The sequence below is a fragment of the Panthera tigris genome, chromosome B1 (genome assembly GCF_018350195.1).
Source record: "Panthera tigris isolate Pti1 chromosome B1, P.tigris_Pti1_mat1.1, whole genome shotgun sequence".
In the NCBI taxonomy this organism is placed as follows: domain Eukaryota; kingdom Metazoa; phylum Chordata; class Mammalia; order Carnivora; family Felidae; genus Panthera; species Panthera tigris.
The window spans coordinates 156,599,717-156,616,285 of NC_056663.1; positions in this window are offsets into that span (position 1 = coordinate 156,599,717).

The window sequence follows — 16,569 nt, forward strand, 5'->3', positions numbered from 1 at the left end:
AAAATATAACTTGAGAAACATTTAGTGTTTCAAACAGGTAAAGAACCTACTTGAATACAACACAGGGATCTCATGTTAAATGATTATCAGATTAAAGGGGATTGTGATTTATATCACCTGTAAAACACCATGAGCTCAAAGAGAAGAGATACATGCAGGGCTCATGCTGTTTCCTATGGTGCGGTAGTAGTTAGTGTAGCAAAAGGTTACTGCCATTCATTTAAACAAAATGGGCATTTTATGTACCTTCACTGTCAGACAAGATGCAGTTGAGCAATGCTTTTGTCGAATATTATAAAAGGCATGAGTGATGGGGGTGGGGGATGAGGCAAGGAGAGAGAAAAAGCTATTTCATCTATTGATAGCCAACCCCAAGAGAAAAGCTATTCTCTTTCTAGCATAGTATCGAGTGACTTTTCAAATGACCCCTGCACTTTCTCCTCAAAGAAAATCTTTCTAGGTGGGCAATTCAAACATTTATTATCGTCTCAATAGGGAACTAAAAAAAAAAAAAAAAAAAAAGGAAAGAAAGAAAGAAAGAAAAATATTAAGGCTTGCTTGCAATATGCTGTTTTACTCTCCAGAAAAAGGGAATTGGAATTACTATGTTTACTAAGGAACATATGGGTACCCCGTTTGGGAAGATAGCTATTTCAAGTAAGATATGAATAATACTTTGTAACTAGCCTCCTGCGGTGACCTAAAGATTTAAATGATACTGAGCTTCTTCTCTAATGTTTTTACTTGTAATTATAAAGGGTTATGTTATTGGAAATATCTAATTGGTTTATTGATTTGAGCAGTGACAATAGTTAACGATTATCATGACCTAGATGTAATTACCTTATACTAGAGCCCAAGACTTGTCAAATAGTTTGCACTTACCTAGTTTGATCCTCGCAGTTGCCTATCAAAAATGATTTCTATCGCCATTTTAAGACAAGGAAAACTAAGTCTTAGAGTGGTTACATAAATTTTCCCAAGTTAAACAACTTAGGAAATTATAATTATTACCTAATTCTGAAAAGAATAACTATAAAACCAGTTAAATGACTTAATATTACCTGGACTCATAAAAATATTTTAAAATATATATTTTTAATTATTCTAAAAGATGTAAGGTACCTAACAATGTTCGGCTAAAGTTTGGTCAATTATGTGTAAAATCACTTCAGTTCACTCACCCGTGGGACAGAAGAAATTTCAGCAACATAGCAGAGTGTGTACATCACCATCTAGAAAGACATAAAACCTTAATTTGTAAACAGTAGCTACAAGTGGGTGAAATGTTAATATTTGTACTGGCATCTAAAAGGGACAGCCAGGGGCTCCAGTAGAAAACTCAATTACCTTATTGCATGTTTTGGGTTTTGTTTGTTTGTTTTGTTTGTTTTTTTAATTATGGAATGCCAACTGAAAATCTATTTTTTACAGTATCAGACCTAAACTTTCCTCACTGGGCTCATTTGAGAAACTAAAACAACTAAAATGGAACAACTATCAAGTTGAGTTTAAACAAACACTAAAAAAGAACATATTTTTCTTATATGTGCTTTACTTTGTCCCATGAATAAAAGACTATTTAGAATATTTGGTAAAAGTTTGATGAAGATACGTGGAAAATGAATTCCGAAAGAGTAATCCTGTCTCCTAGGAAATTAAAGGTAATGAGGCCAGCTGCTTCCTTTTCTGGATCTGTTTGTTAATGACAAGAATGTCCTGATTGATGATGCCCTGGCCCTGATTGCATAAATGTTTATTTTTGAAAGAGATAAAATTGCAAAGGCATTTTACTGGTGTAAGGTTCTTCAGAGTCCAGGAAACCCTGGAGTGTATTTACCAATACATTTAATAATCATGAATCTTCTCTCACAATATTTGACACATAATATAAGGTCAATATCTTTTGTTATTATTATTAATTATTATTGTTATTATTAATTTAAATAAGACATATTGATCATAGGAAAATTGAATATTACTGAAGAACGGACAAAATAATGGAAGAATGAGACTAGTAAAACAAGTGAGGGGGTGTACAACCAGGAGACTCAAAAAAGATGAAAAGAATGATAAAGTAAAGTAGTAATGGGTTAAGAAACGTTTGAGTTGGGGTGCCTGGGTGGCTCAGTCAGTTAAGCGTCTGACTTAGGCTCAGGTCATGATCTCACAGTTCGTGGGTTTGAGCCCCACGTTGGGCTCTGTGCTGACAGCTCAGAGCCTGGACCCTGCTTCAGATTCTGTGTCTCCCTCTCTCTCTCTCTCTCTCTCTCTCTCTCTTCCCCTCTCCCCCGCTCACACCCTGTCACTCTCTCTCAAAAAATAAATAAACATTAAAAAAAAATTTAATTAAAAAAAATGTTTGAGCTAATTTGGAAGAAGGTACCTATTATGTAGCTTGATGTCAAATATATCCTATGGGTCTAAGCAGAGCTTCTTAGATATGCTAGGCTGGACTGCACAAGCGAGGAGGGAATGACAGTATCAAGAGAAGCAAATAAGCATTGTTTCTATATCTAACATTGGCCATGAAGAAGGATGGTGAGAATCATCTGTTGAGCAGCATAGATTCAACAAGGAAGAGTTTTGAAAACGCCACAGAAATAATGTATAAACAAATACTATTACAAATTATCCTCAATAGCAATGAACTGTATGTGTCTAAAGAAACATGTAGCTATTAATGAAGCTCTCCAATAAGCTCATATGTTAAAGAGACATTAATAATTTGAAGGAAAGTTGTACAGAGAAAAACAAACATGAGAGTTATGACATGAGCCTCTAAGAAGTGTCAACTGTATCAACTCGTCCAATGATTTGCATTAAGGAAAAATATTCAGAAAAATCAAAGGGCCGAACAGAGAACCATATTAAAGCAATGATTTAAGAAAACCAAATTAAAAGAGGAAGAGATGATAATTCAGATGCGTCTATTATAAGAAGAGACTCCTATCTTGATAAATTATCATTTAGGTATTCAGAAAATTTAAAGAGGAGACCATAGGGAGGGTAAATAATGTTTCACCGTCATAAAGATTTGAAAGTTGAATGGCCAAATTATAAACTGGAGATGGTTGAATAGTCAATAAACAAAACACTAAAGTATTAAGGTTGATTATATTGAGCACCACCATGAACTTTTCTTGATTTAGCTTAGAGAGAACTCAAAAAAAAAAAAAAAAAAGTTAGTTAATTGGTAGTTGAAGCACACCTAGACTGTCAGTTGCAGTCATCTGGAGTAGATTTTCCATCACCCTGATCTGGGGGTTGGGGTATGTATTGAGGAACTGGGTTGTGGTTCAGATGCCACAGACTCTTACTGTTCTTACCAAGTTTTGGTATATTTTGTTCAATAAATGTTCCTTATTTCATTGTATGCCCCTAGAAACATTTCCAGAGATTTTAAAGGTTTTTTTAAATATAAGTTTTAACCATTTTTCTGGGATCTATGGAGTTCTTGCTGAAATGTGAGCAGTAAGTCCTTCAACTGAGAAGTAGTTCTTTACGATAAAAATGCAATCTTCACAAAAGCACCTAATTCTTTTAATTCTTAGCCAAAAAGTAACTCTTCCTAGCCACTAATATCATCTTCTACACTTCCTGTATGTATGGATTTGCCTATTCTAGCTACCTTGTATAAGCATAGCATACAATATCTGTTCCTTTGTGTCTTATTTCAATTAGCATAATGTTTTCAAGGTTAATTCATGATGTAACATGTATAGAATTTCATTCTTTGTTTAATCCGGAATAGTATTTCATTGTATGTTTATACCACATTTTGTTAATCCATGCATCTGTTGATGACATTTGAGTAACTTTCCAACAGTGTTGGCTGCTTTTTCCATCTGTGTTTCTGGTTCTGCAAAACAGACTAGTAAGTGAGTCCTTCAGATACCCTCCAGACAGGTTAGAGGAGACATACATGATAATTTGCAAAGACTTCTACTCCCTCCAGTTGGAAGAGGAGAATGGGGAAACAGGTTGCTGTTCTTTAGGAATAAGACTATCACTGCAACAGGGAGAGTCAAGGGTGAGTAAGAACACCACAAAATTTCCTACTGTTTTGAAGATAATTTTTCTTGATTGGACCTTTGCTTCATCTGCTACAAAACTTTGTTTTCTAGAGCTCCTAGAGTATTAGTTCAGACAGCTTGTGGTTCCATTTTTGATGGTTCTATAGAAGAATGAGTTCTTGGAGATTCCTAGGCTGCCCTTTTGCTGATGTTACTTACCACCCATTTATATATTTAAATAACATTTTATATTAAGTAAAAGGAAAATAAATATTAATATAATATTATAAATAATTATTATTTTTATTTTTATTAATGTTAATATTAGTAATTAACATTATTATGAATAATTATTATTTTATTAATAACATTATTATAAACAATTATATTAATATAAAATAAATATTAATTAATATTAATATTAATATTAATATAATATTAATATGATATTTTATATTAAATAAAAGGAAAATAAAGTTTTAAGTATTAATATAGATTTCCTAATTTTATGTTTCTTGCCTCTAGAGAGAAGGCTATCATGGGTTCGATCATTCCTTCTCTTTGAGTATATGTGAGGTTTGGTAGGGCACCATTTAATGACTCTTCTTAAACATGGATCTCCTCTGAGAGTTGTTGCTCAAAAAAGGAAATGACAGAATAGATTTAGGGTATCAGGGTGTGGTTAAAAAATAAATAAATAAATAAAAGAATAGATGTAGGGCAATCACAGCAAGAAAAACTTAGAAGCTCAGATCTCTTCTGGATCTACTCCTTCCCAATCTTATTAACATCTTATTTTTCATTGTTTCATTTAACACTAGGAAGTGGAGCAGGAGAAAGGTGGATCGTACAACTACTATTAGCTTAATTATTTGATTTTTCTTTGAGATATATTTACTTAATACTAAATTTGTTCTTTCCAGGGTAAGATATTTTGATCACCATAGTTATCTTTTATTTATATGATTTTTAGTCAAAACGTGTAAGTTGCAAACTCTGATTATTTGTGAGCATTATGGAAACAGTTTTTTTCTTTTAAGGAAAAATAAAAGCATCTTATGAGATATCCTTATGATATAGGCTACTTTCTTCATTAATATCAACACCAAGGTTAAATAATTACATAATTACGTTATATATGTTATAAATTTAATGGTATTTTAAAGGCAAAGTATAAGTTAGACAAATCAAGAATTAACATATTATGCAGGTAGAATTTCTAGAACAGAATGATACTATCATGAAGGAATTTTTTTCATGAAGGAATTGTATGCTTAAACCTACCTCTAGATATTAAATCAATTGTGCATTTTCCAATGTCATCTCATAACTAGGGTGAGATTGTACATTTAGTATGTCTCAAAACAAGAGTATAATCTTAATCAATTACTTATGAAAAATATTTTCCTAGGTATTCTGTGACATCTTTTCTCTTAAGAACATTTATTTCGAGGTTAAAAATGAAGAGAAAATTTAGAAGTTATATATTTAACCATAAAGTCTTATTTTTATACAGCATATATATGTTATAAAGTGAGCTGTGTTTCAGAAACATCTTAGCATGTAGTTCTTTTAAAACTGTCCATATTAAAATGTAATCAAACTTCTTGAAGCCTTACTGAGCTCATGTTATAATAATCTCTTTTTTTTACATATGTTTATACAAAGTTGTAGTTTAACATGAAAATTCAATTTCTTGGTTCTCCAGTTTAAACATAATATAGGATATAGACATTGTTTAAAAACTGTCAGCTTCAAAACATTGAGACAGAAACTGTTGCCAAAACCTAATAACCACAGTGTAATATTTAAGTGAATTTGATGGACTTTATAAGGCATTTAATCTCTATGCTTGTATCTAAATGACACAAACCATCTGGTTGAAAAAGAAAACAAAAAAACATTAGTCTGTTATCTGGGGAATTCATTTAAGTTTTGGATATATCCAAAACTGTGGGAAAGTCTGACTTCTATCTTTAATTTGAAATGCCTTAGATCTGTATAAGAAATAGCTATTATAAAAAATGTTCAAGAATTTCATGGGAGATAATCTCAACAATTAACTCTTTCTGCATATTATCATTTCTAACATAGGTTAACTCTGTGTATTATTCTTCAATAAATACTCTTTAATTATCCTTTTTTAATCCTTAGTGTTAGGCAATGTTATAAATATAGAAACATAACATCCATCTGAGGCAGACCCTCATATTTATACTATATGTTTTCTGTAATATGCTATATTTTTCTAATATTTTTTTTTTATTTTTCATGTGTTTGGAGGTGGTAGTCTCTGACACTTAAAATAATTACATTTTGAAAATTAATGAGAAATAATAAAAAAATTATTCCTACATTAGCTGATTCTTTTCCTATGAATTATCTGAAATGTTGGCATCCTATCTTCAAAAAGATGGCATTTTAATTTATAAATAGGCACTCCAGAGGTGTCTGGGTGGCTCAGTTGGTTGAGCACCTGACTCTTGATTTGATTCAGGTCATGATCCCAGGGTCATAAGATCAAGTGCCGCATTGATCTCTGGCTAAACATGGAGACTGCTTAAAGATTCTCTCTCTCTCTCTTCTTCTGCCCCTCTCCCCTGTTCCTGCTCTCTCTCTCTCTAAAAACAAACAAACACTCCAGAAATAAGACAAACAAATAACAATCTGAGATGTCCATTTAGAATAGGAATATTAACATATGGACAAAATCTTTGTAGAAAACTGTAATTATCATCTTAAAGACTAAGACGGTGGAGATGACTATAACCAAATGCATAGAGAAAGGAAATAAGTTAGGTAAGTTATAAAGGAAATGTAGATGTTAGGGAAAATAACTAGAAATAATAATGCATTAACCTTCAAAAGTTGGAAGTAAATAATGATAGATTGGAAGGTTGGACCTAAGAAACAATGAAAATAGATAAAGTAGTACAAAAAAAAGATGAGAAAAAAATTTCTCCTTCACTTCCACATTTTAAAAAACATGAACAAATAACACTTTATAAACTGAAAATCTCATGTGGTTGTAAAAAGAGAATTACCTTTGAAGAGACACAGACCTGGGTATGCAAGTAAACTCAGAAATTAATATGTTACGATTTTTTTAAATGAGACTTTTTTAGAGCAGTCTAAGATTAATGGTAAAATTCAGGGAAAATTACAGAGATTTCCCATATATCCTGGCTCCTACACATGACTAGCCTCTCCCATCATCAACAAACATATACCACCAGCATGGGTGATAAACCTACACTGATACAATGTAATCACCAAAAGTAAGTAATTTAAATTATGGCTCACTATTGGTATCCTATATTCTATGAGTTTGGACAAATGGAGAATGACATGAATCCATCATAATAGTATAATACAGAGTATTTTCACCACCTAAAAATCCTCTGCTTGGTCTATTTGACTTCCCCCCCTGTGACCCTAGTGAACCACTGATCTTTTTATTGTCTCCACAGTTTTGCATTTTCTAGAATGTCATATAGTTGGAATCATACTGTGTATAGACTTCACACTGGCTTCACTTAGTAATATGCATCTAAGATTCCTCAATTTTTTCTCATGGTTTGATAACTCATTTCTTTTTAGCACTGAATAATATTCCATTGTTTGGATATATCACATTTTATTTATCCAGTCACCTAGCAAAGGATATCTTTGTTGCTTCTAAGTTTTGACAATTATGAATAAACATGCATGCTTAGATTTTCTTTGGACATAATGTTTCAGCTCCTTTGGGTAAACACCAAGGAGTGCAACTGCTGGATCATATGGTAAGAGTATATTTAGTTTGGGAAGAAACCACCAAACTCTTCCAAAATGGCTGCAGCATTTTGCATTCCCACCAGCAATAAAGAGAGTTCCTTTAGCTCCACATATCAGGAGCATTAGTGTTGTCAGTGTTCTGGATTTTGGCCATTGTAATATTCATGTAGTATCTCAATGTTTTAATTTGCATTTCCCTGATGACATACAATATAGAGCATTCTTCATATGCTTATTTGGCATTTGTATATCTTCTCTGGTGATATCTGTTAAGGTATTTGCCCATTTTTAAACTGGGCTGTTGTTTTCTTATTTTTGAGTTTTAAGAGTTCTTTGTATATTTTGGATAACATTATTTTATCAGATAAGTCTTTTACAAATATTTTCTCCTAGTCTGTGGATTATCTTCTCAGTCTTTTGACATTATCTTTTGGAGGGCAGAAATTTTTTATTTTAATGAAATATAGCCTATCAATTATTTCTTCACAGATTGTGACTTCAACATCGTATCTAAAAATTCATCACCATACACAAGATCATCTATAATTTCTCCAATGATATCTCCTATGAGTTGTATAGTTTTGCACTCTACATTTAGGTCTATGATCCACTTTGAGTTAATGTTTGTGAAGGGTGTTAGGTCTGTGTATAGATCCTTTTTTTTTTTTTTTTTTTTTTTGCATATGGATATTCAGTTGTTATAGCACTGCTTGTTGAAAAGACTATCTTTGCCCCATTGCATTGATTTTGCTCCTACGTCAAAGATCAGTTGATTATATTCATGTGGATCTATTTCTGGGCTCCCTATTCTGTTATTTAGCTCATATTCTCTGATTTTCACTAATACCACACTGCCTTGACTTACTGTCACTTTATTATAATTTTTGAGGTAGGGTAGTATTAGTCCTCCAACTTTGTTCTTCTCCTTAAACATTCTTTTGGCTCTTCTGGATCTTTTGCTACCTTATATACACTTTACAAATCAGTTTGTCAATATATGCAAAATAACTTTTAGGGATTTTTATTGGTTTTGCACAAACTCTAAAGATCGAGTTGGGAAGGACTGACACATTGACAATATTGAGGCTTCATAGCCATACTCATGAACATTAAACATTTCTCTACATTTTTAATATAGTGAAATGTTCATTCATTATTGTTTTAAATATTTTTCTGTTCCTTTATCTCTTTCTCCCTTTTAGTATTCCCATCACACACATGTTACATCTTTTGTAGCTGTGCCACAGATATTCTGTTTTGTTTCTTATGGTATTTGTTCTCTTACTTTTCAGTTGAGAATTCTATTGATACATCTTGAAGCTCAGCTATATCCAGTCTACTAATAAGTCCATCAAAGGCATTCCTCATTTCTGTTACAGTAGGGTTTCTTTTTATTTATTTATTTTTTAAAAATTTTTTTTAACGTTTATTTATTTTTGAGACAGAGAGAGACAGAGCATGAAAAGGGGAGAAGCAGAGAGAGAGGGAGACACAGAATCTGAAACAGGCTCCAGGCTCTGAGCTGTCAGCACAGAGCCCGACGCGGGGCTCGAACTCAGAACCGTGAGATCATGACCTAAGCTGAAGTCAGATGCTTAACCAACCAAGCCACCCAGGCGCCCCTCTTTTTTTTTAAATGTTTATTTCTTTAACATTTCTTTAACAGAGAGAGAGAGAGAGTGCATATGAGTGGGAGAGGGGCAGAGAGAGAAGGAGAGAGAATTCCAAGCAGGCTTCCTTCCCAGTGCAGAACCCAATGTGGGGCTTGATCTCACAATCATGAGATCCAGACCTGAGCCAAAATCAGGAGCTGGATGCTGAACCCACTGAGCCATCTAGGTAGCCCCATAAACTTTCTTTAGCCAGACATAATGGTCTTAGCACTGGTTCTCAGAGCACTTTTTCTACAGAAGGAAAGAAGGGCAAATAGGTAGAAAAATAGTTGTTAGATTTGGTAGTTCAATAACCAGGTATTTCTTACCTGATTTCTTAAATTTTCTTAACAAATATAAGTCAAAGATATTGTTGGTTAGCAAGGGGATATCAGATATTTGAGGACAGAGGAGTTATGAAATGATTGCTTTGGAGAGTGAGAAAGCAATTTGCCCAGGAATGCAACCATATAGGTAGAATATATCCATTTGAGCTTCAGTTTAAAGTTGTTGTTTTTTTTTAATGAAACATGAATACCATTGTGTGATCTTTCTCTTGTGACATCTACTCCTATTTTTTTATGTTTATTTCTTTTTGTTTTGTTTTTTCTAATATGAAATTTATTGTCAAATTGGTTTCCATACAATATCCAGTGCTCATCCCAACAGGTGTCCTCCTCAATGCCCATCACCAACCCTCCCCTTCTTCCCACCCCCCACCAACCCTCAGTTTGTTCTGTTTTTAAGAGTCTTTTATGGTTTGGCTCTACAGCCTCAACATTAAATAAGTTTATTTTGGAGGTTAACCAAGATTGGAGTTTTGGCAGATAGAGGGAAAGATGATGGTCCTAAGGATGTGAGCAAGAGTTAAATAGCTTTCTATGACACAGAAACTTAATAAAGAAAGTAAACAGGACATGCATAAATTGATAAATAGGTTAAAAATGATAAGGTTAGTAATTTGAAGTTCCTAATAAGATCAAATGATTAAACTGAGGATTCTGGAATTCGGGGTCAAAAGACATCCTGTGGGGGGCACTTAGGTGGCTCATTTGGTTAAGTATCTAGCTCTTGATTTCAGCTCGATTTTGCGGTTTCAGCAGTTTGGTCCCACATTCAGCTCTGTGGTGGATGCAAGGAGCCAGTTTGGGATTTTCTCTCCCTCTCTTGCTATCCCTTCCCCATTCACCCTGTCCTTCTTTCTTTCAAAGTAAATAAATAAACTTAAAAAAAAAGAGTTCCTATGAAGTAAGTAGTTAAGATTGGTTGCTAAAAAGATGTTGAAACTTTAGGATATCAAGAAATTGAGAGTCTATGGATTTTGTTTGATTTCTAATGTCAGTTAGAAGGATAAAAGGTATAAAAGAATAGAGGGATAGAGTGACCAAATAAAAAGAGAAGTAAATTGGAATATGATAACTGGAAATAGTAAAGAGGTATATACAATGACATCACCTGATGAAACAAACTTCTAGATGTGGGGCTTTTAAAAATAAAAGAAGAGAAAATGAAAATTACAATGAGGAGCAAGCTAGCTCTCTTCCAAGACAAGAAAAGGCCAGAATATGGGGCACAAAAATCACTAGAGCTTTGAGGTACACATTCTCCTAGGTGGACAGACAAGTTAAAGTTGAGAAAAGAGAGAAAAAGAAAGAGATAGAGAGAGAGAGAGAGACTTTCAGGGTAAATTTATGGATATAGGAATTACCTGACAGTTTTCAGAGGCTGTAATAAAATGATGTAGAGAGTAGCGAGCAGTAAAAAACAAACAAACAAACAAACAAACAAAAAACAAAACCTGAGCTAGATGGGTGCATGTATACAGAAGTTTGAGGATAGAGGTTCAGAGGAAGATGAATGAGCAAGATTTACAAGTTGAATGGACATACATTATAATAAGAAACTCTGAACCTAGTGATAGGGATACAGACATGTCTTGCCCAATCACTGAACTTTAAATATCACAAATTTTCCAGGGATGTACAAAAAAAATGAAAAAAATATCAGACAACCTCAGATTTCAGCATGGCAAAAGTCAATCATAAGAAATAATGAAATATAACTCACAATTTTTATACCCAGCCATTATATCATTTAAGTGGAAAGGTAATACAGATTTTCAACTAAAAACCTATCTTTGGAAAATAAACAAAGCAAATTGATTGGTAAAGATTAATAAAGGAGCTCCTGGGTGGCTCAGTCAGTTAAGCACCAGACTTCGGCTCAGGTCATGATCTCACAGTTCACGGGTTCAAGCCCCATGTCAGGCTCTGTGCTGACAACTCAGAGCCTGGAGCCTGCTTCAGATTCTGTGTCTCCCTCTCTCTTTGACCCTCCCCCCCTCACATTCTGTCTCTCAAAAATAAACATTAAAAAATTTTTTTTAAAGATTAATAAAAATAGAGCATATGGGTGGAGAAGCTGTGATAAAATGACTAGTATGAAAGTATGGTTTTAGAAATGAATACTAGTGTAGGTAGTAATAATATTTTGCCCAAAATCAAAAAAAGAACAAAAGAGATAGATGTCTGTGAATGCTAATAACCTGTATTTCATAGCATAGAAAAATTTGCAACTAAAATATTTTTAAAATGCAGTTTAATGTCTCTAAATTATTGAAGTTTTAAGTTGATTTAAACCTTTGAAATTATAGGAATTAATATCTCCTGGGTGATGAAATATATATATATATATATATATATATATATATATACATATACATATATATGTACATATACACACACATATATATGTACATATATATATATATATATACACACAAAGTATAGCAATTCTTTCCATCTCACCACAGTTTTCTTCTCTTATATTAAATGACAAACTAAAGTACAATTTAGTCTGACAGTTACATCATTTTCATTATAAGGTAGCATGTATTCTATATACTATAATATAATTAATATGTTCTTATCTCTACACACAAAAAAAATGTAAGAAATAGTCATCCACTAAAGCATTCAATATTTCATCTTCTTCTATCAATATGTATAATTCTCCTCCAAGTATTGTAGAGAATATATACAAAAATAGGAAATATACATTCTTTATATTTTATAGATTCATGTGAAAATATTAAATGTCAATGTAATATGATTTATTACTAGGTGTCAATTTACTACTACTACCAATATTAATAGTAATAATAATTACCATTAACTTACTAATTTATCCATTTAGGAAACAGATATATACTCCTTCATCACCAAATTACACATCGTGGATATGGAATTTGTAAGACTTGCAAAAAATGTAAGGAAGAAAATTCCCAGATTTTCCTAATTGTATTTTTATTTTTATTATGATAATGGTAACTTAATCAGTTATTCATTGGTTGGTTTTGAGCAATGAGTTCTTGGCCTAAAACATAAAGAGATATTTTTGATAATCATAATTAAAAATTCATCTAGGAGAATACAGAAATGCAATGAAATGATAAGTTTTATTTCTTCTCTTTCCTGTCTTCCACTGTGTTTACTTCAACGTAAAGCTAGTCCTTTTTGAGAAATCAAAAGTATACCAGCACCTTTGGGATCTACATATTTCTATTTTTTATATCAGTCAGTAAAAAAAAAAAAAAAAAAAAAAAAGAGAGAGCGAGAGAGAGAGATTTCTCCTATCTAAAATGATCAGGACATATTTTTTCTTCCTGAAACCATTGACGACTATTTCTTAGGTTTCTTGTACTCTGAACCAATTATCATGGCCAAAGAGATAAGAAGTACAGATCATCTTTGCTAATTTGAGATTTTTTTCTGGGTTTGAATTACACGGATTCTTAGTAGATGATGGAGTTCATCAATGCCAAATTGGGGTTTTCTCAACAATGGAAAAAAGAAAAAAAAGAAAAAAAGAAATGACACAGACTGTCAAAAGTAGAAATAAAGTATAAATATATGCTTTCCTGATTCACTAAAGTCCTGGCTTATTGTTTTCAATGGCACAGTACACAAGACAACTGGTTTTATGTATATAGTCATGGTCAGTAAGACTCAATAAGGCTGTCAGGTAATAATAAGTTCAAAGAAGCCATTTATTGGCCAGTGGGATGAGAAGGTGAGTCAAGAAATGAGAGTTACTTAGATGTTCAAAAAAATTAAAAAGACCCATTGACTCAATAGATTTTCTTAATTTTAAGCTAGTTTAAGAGAAAAGTATATGAATAATGTTTTGTGCTTAGAATTATTATACACAGTTGACCCTTGAATAATGAGGGGGCTCAGGGTGTTGACCCTCCATACTGTAAAAAATCCATGTATAACTTTTGACTCTCCAAAAACTGAACTACTAATATCCTACTGTTGACTGGAAGCCTTACTGGTAAGAAGAAGAGTTTATCAACACATATTTTGTGTGTCATATGTATTATGTTATTATGTTATTATATCATATATTATATTGCATTCCTGAAATAAGGTAAGCTATAGAAAAGAAAGTGTTATTAAGAAAATCAAAAGGAAGAGAAAATACATTTATAGTACCGTACTGTATTTATCTTTAAAAATCATGTATATGTGGGGGCGCCTGGGTGGCTCAGTCAGTTGGGTGTCTGACTTAGGCTGAGGTCATGATCTCACAGTTCATGAGTTCAAGCCCCACATCAGACTTTCTGCAGACAGCTCTGAGCCTGGAGCCTGCTTCGGATTCTGTGTCTCCCTCTCTCTCTCTCTGCCCTTCCCCGCTCATGGTCTCTCTCTGTCTCTCTCTCAAAAGTAAATAAATATTAAATTAAAAAAAATTAAGACAATTAGAACAACAACAAAATCATGTATATGTGGATCTGCGCAGTTCAAACCTATGTTGTTCAAGGGTCCACTGTAGTTATGATATCTATAAGTATACTCATATCTATTTTTTCTATTAATTTGCATATGAAAGCCAAAAAAGTCTCACTATTTGTGTTATAAAGTTGGATACCTTAATGAAATTATGCTAAAATGTTAAATGGAACTTTTGAAAAGTTCCATTTGGAATGAACACCCAGAAAGTTTTATCTTATCATACTAAATCTAAACAAAAATAAATCATTCTGTGAAAGTGCTAATGTGACATTAAACATAACCTTTTAAGCAACTGATTGAAATGCAAGTTACAAAAAAAAAGCAGTAAGCTAAATAATGTCACATCAAATACTGTATCAATTTATGTCAGTTTCGTTAGAAATGCAAAAATAAGTTTTTGGTTTAATGGATTATTAATTTAGAATATATGTTTGTATGGTCCTACATGTTTCAATTATGAGATGTCTTACTCAGCTGGGTTTTTTTATACCCATATGATTTTGATAATAAGTAGTTAACATATTGTGATATATGTTGCCTCAGATCCTAAACATAATATCCATGTGAGACTAGAATTAAGGTGCTAGGCTAAAGCTTCAAAAATCATTGAAATGAATACATACAGAAACACAAGTCATATGTATTAACACCAGACTACCTTAGATGAGATCAAAGATAACCTTTACCATGATTATTCTGAGGAAGCTGCTAAATATCCAATATCCCCAGAAAAATGTGTAAACCTAATCAGCAACTGATTGTTCACTGAGAAGGGAAGAAGGCACAATAATCCGAAATAAATGTGTTGGTTATGAACTATAGAAGACGATTTGCTAAAGAATTACATTGTTGATTCAGGGAAAGTCTTCTGATGCTTTTAGGGAAGTAGAATTAGCCCCTGAATTGCTATACAGTTAATCTTAAATGGGAATTGTTCCATTCCATTCTATTCTATTAGATTGATGGTTTGTGTATCTCTGAGTAAATTATTATGCATAAATAAAATGTAAAATCTTTTAGAAATTTTACTGTTTATATATCATTTCCTATACTTTGACTCCTTCATCTACTCATTGGTTAATTAGAATTTTCTTTCTCAGTTTACTGTTATACATGAGAACACATACATGGAAAACTACATCTAAGATTTAGTGCATACTGACTTAGATATGAGAAAAATATATCTATATATCTATATCTATATATATAGCTATATAATTTCAGGTCAGTTACCACTCTTTTATTTAGATTGGATCTATCAGCTGTTATTTCTTCATTCCTAGTGTTTCAACTCTGGGCTAAAGAAGGCTTACGACAGTAGTGGAAGATATGGAAGTAATTTACAGTTCAACAAGAACTCAAAATTTAAACTATATCTTGGAGTTCCATAGTCACAAAATATATATTTCTTAAATATATGGCATTCCAGTCAATCACAGAAATATGCTAACACTGTCTATTTGAATTTTAAGTACAGCTTCTTAGAGTATTGGACTAATACTTTATAGTTTGAAAATTACTGTATGTGCAGTAGACTGGATGATATAAAGATATCTACAACACTATTCTAGTATTGGAGAAATATTTAAAAAGTGTATACATTTTTCTATTTTAAATAATGCTCCAATTTTTTGAATATTCTTGGTATTAAGAGGGTCATGGCCATGATAGATATTTATTTATTTATTTATTTATTTTCAAAAAACAAACTAAACTGCTATTCTTTTTTTTGTTTTTTTTAAACTGCTATTCTTTTTTTTTTTTTTTTTTTTAATTTTTTTTTTCAACGTTTTTTATTTTTATTTTTGGGACAAAGAGAGACAGAGCATGAACGGGGGAGGGGCAGAGAGAGAGGGAGACACAGAATCGGAAACAGGCTCCAGGCTCCGAGCCATCAGCCCAGAGCCTGACGCGGGGCTCGAACTCACGGACCGCGAGATCGTGACCTGGCTGAAGTCGGACGCTTAACCGACTGCGCCACCCAGGCGCCCCTTAAACTGCTATTCTTAAGAAAATCCATTCCTGGTGCTACAGAAATTCTCAGTAATTCCTTTCAGTATTGTCACATCACAAACTGTTTCTTCTAACCTAAGTTTATTTTACTTTTAAAAGTATCCAATTTTTATTTCTTCTATTCTTAGCATACATCAGGACCATCAGTAAAAAAAAAAAAAAAAAAAAAAAAAAAAAAGCCTTCCTCAAATAAATTCAGAATACTAAGGTGCTATCCAACATTCAATTTTCTTTTCACCAGTGGTATCCTTTTATATCTTTTAGGTACTTTCTCGTTAAGAATTAGTTTTATTTTTTCTGCTGAAGTATTTCTTT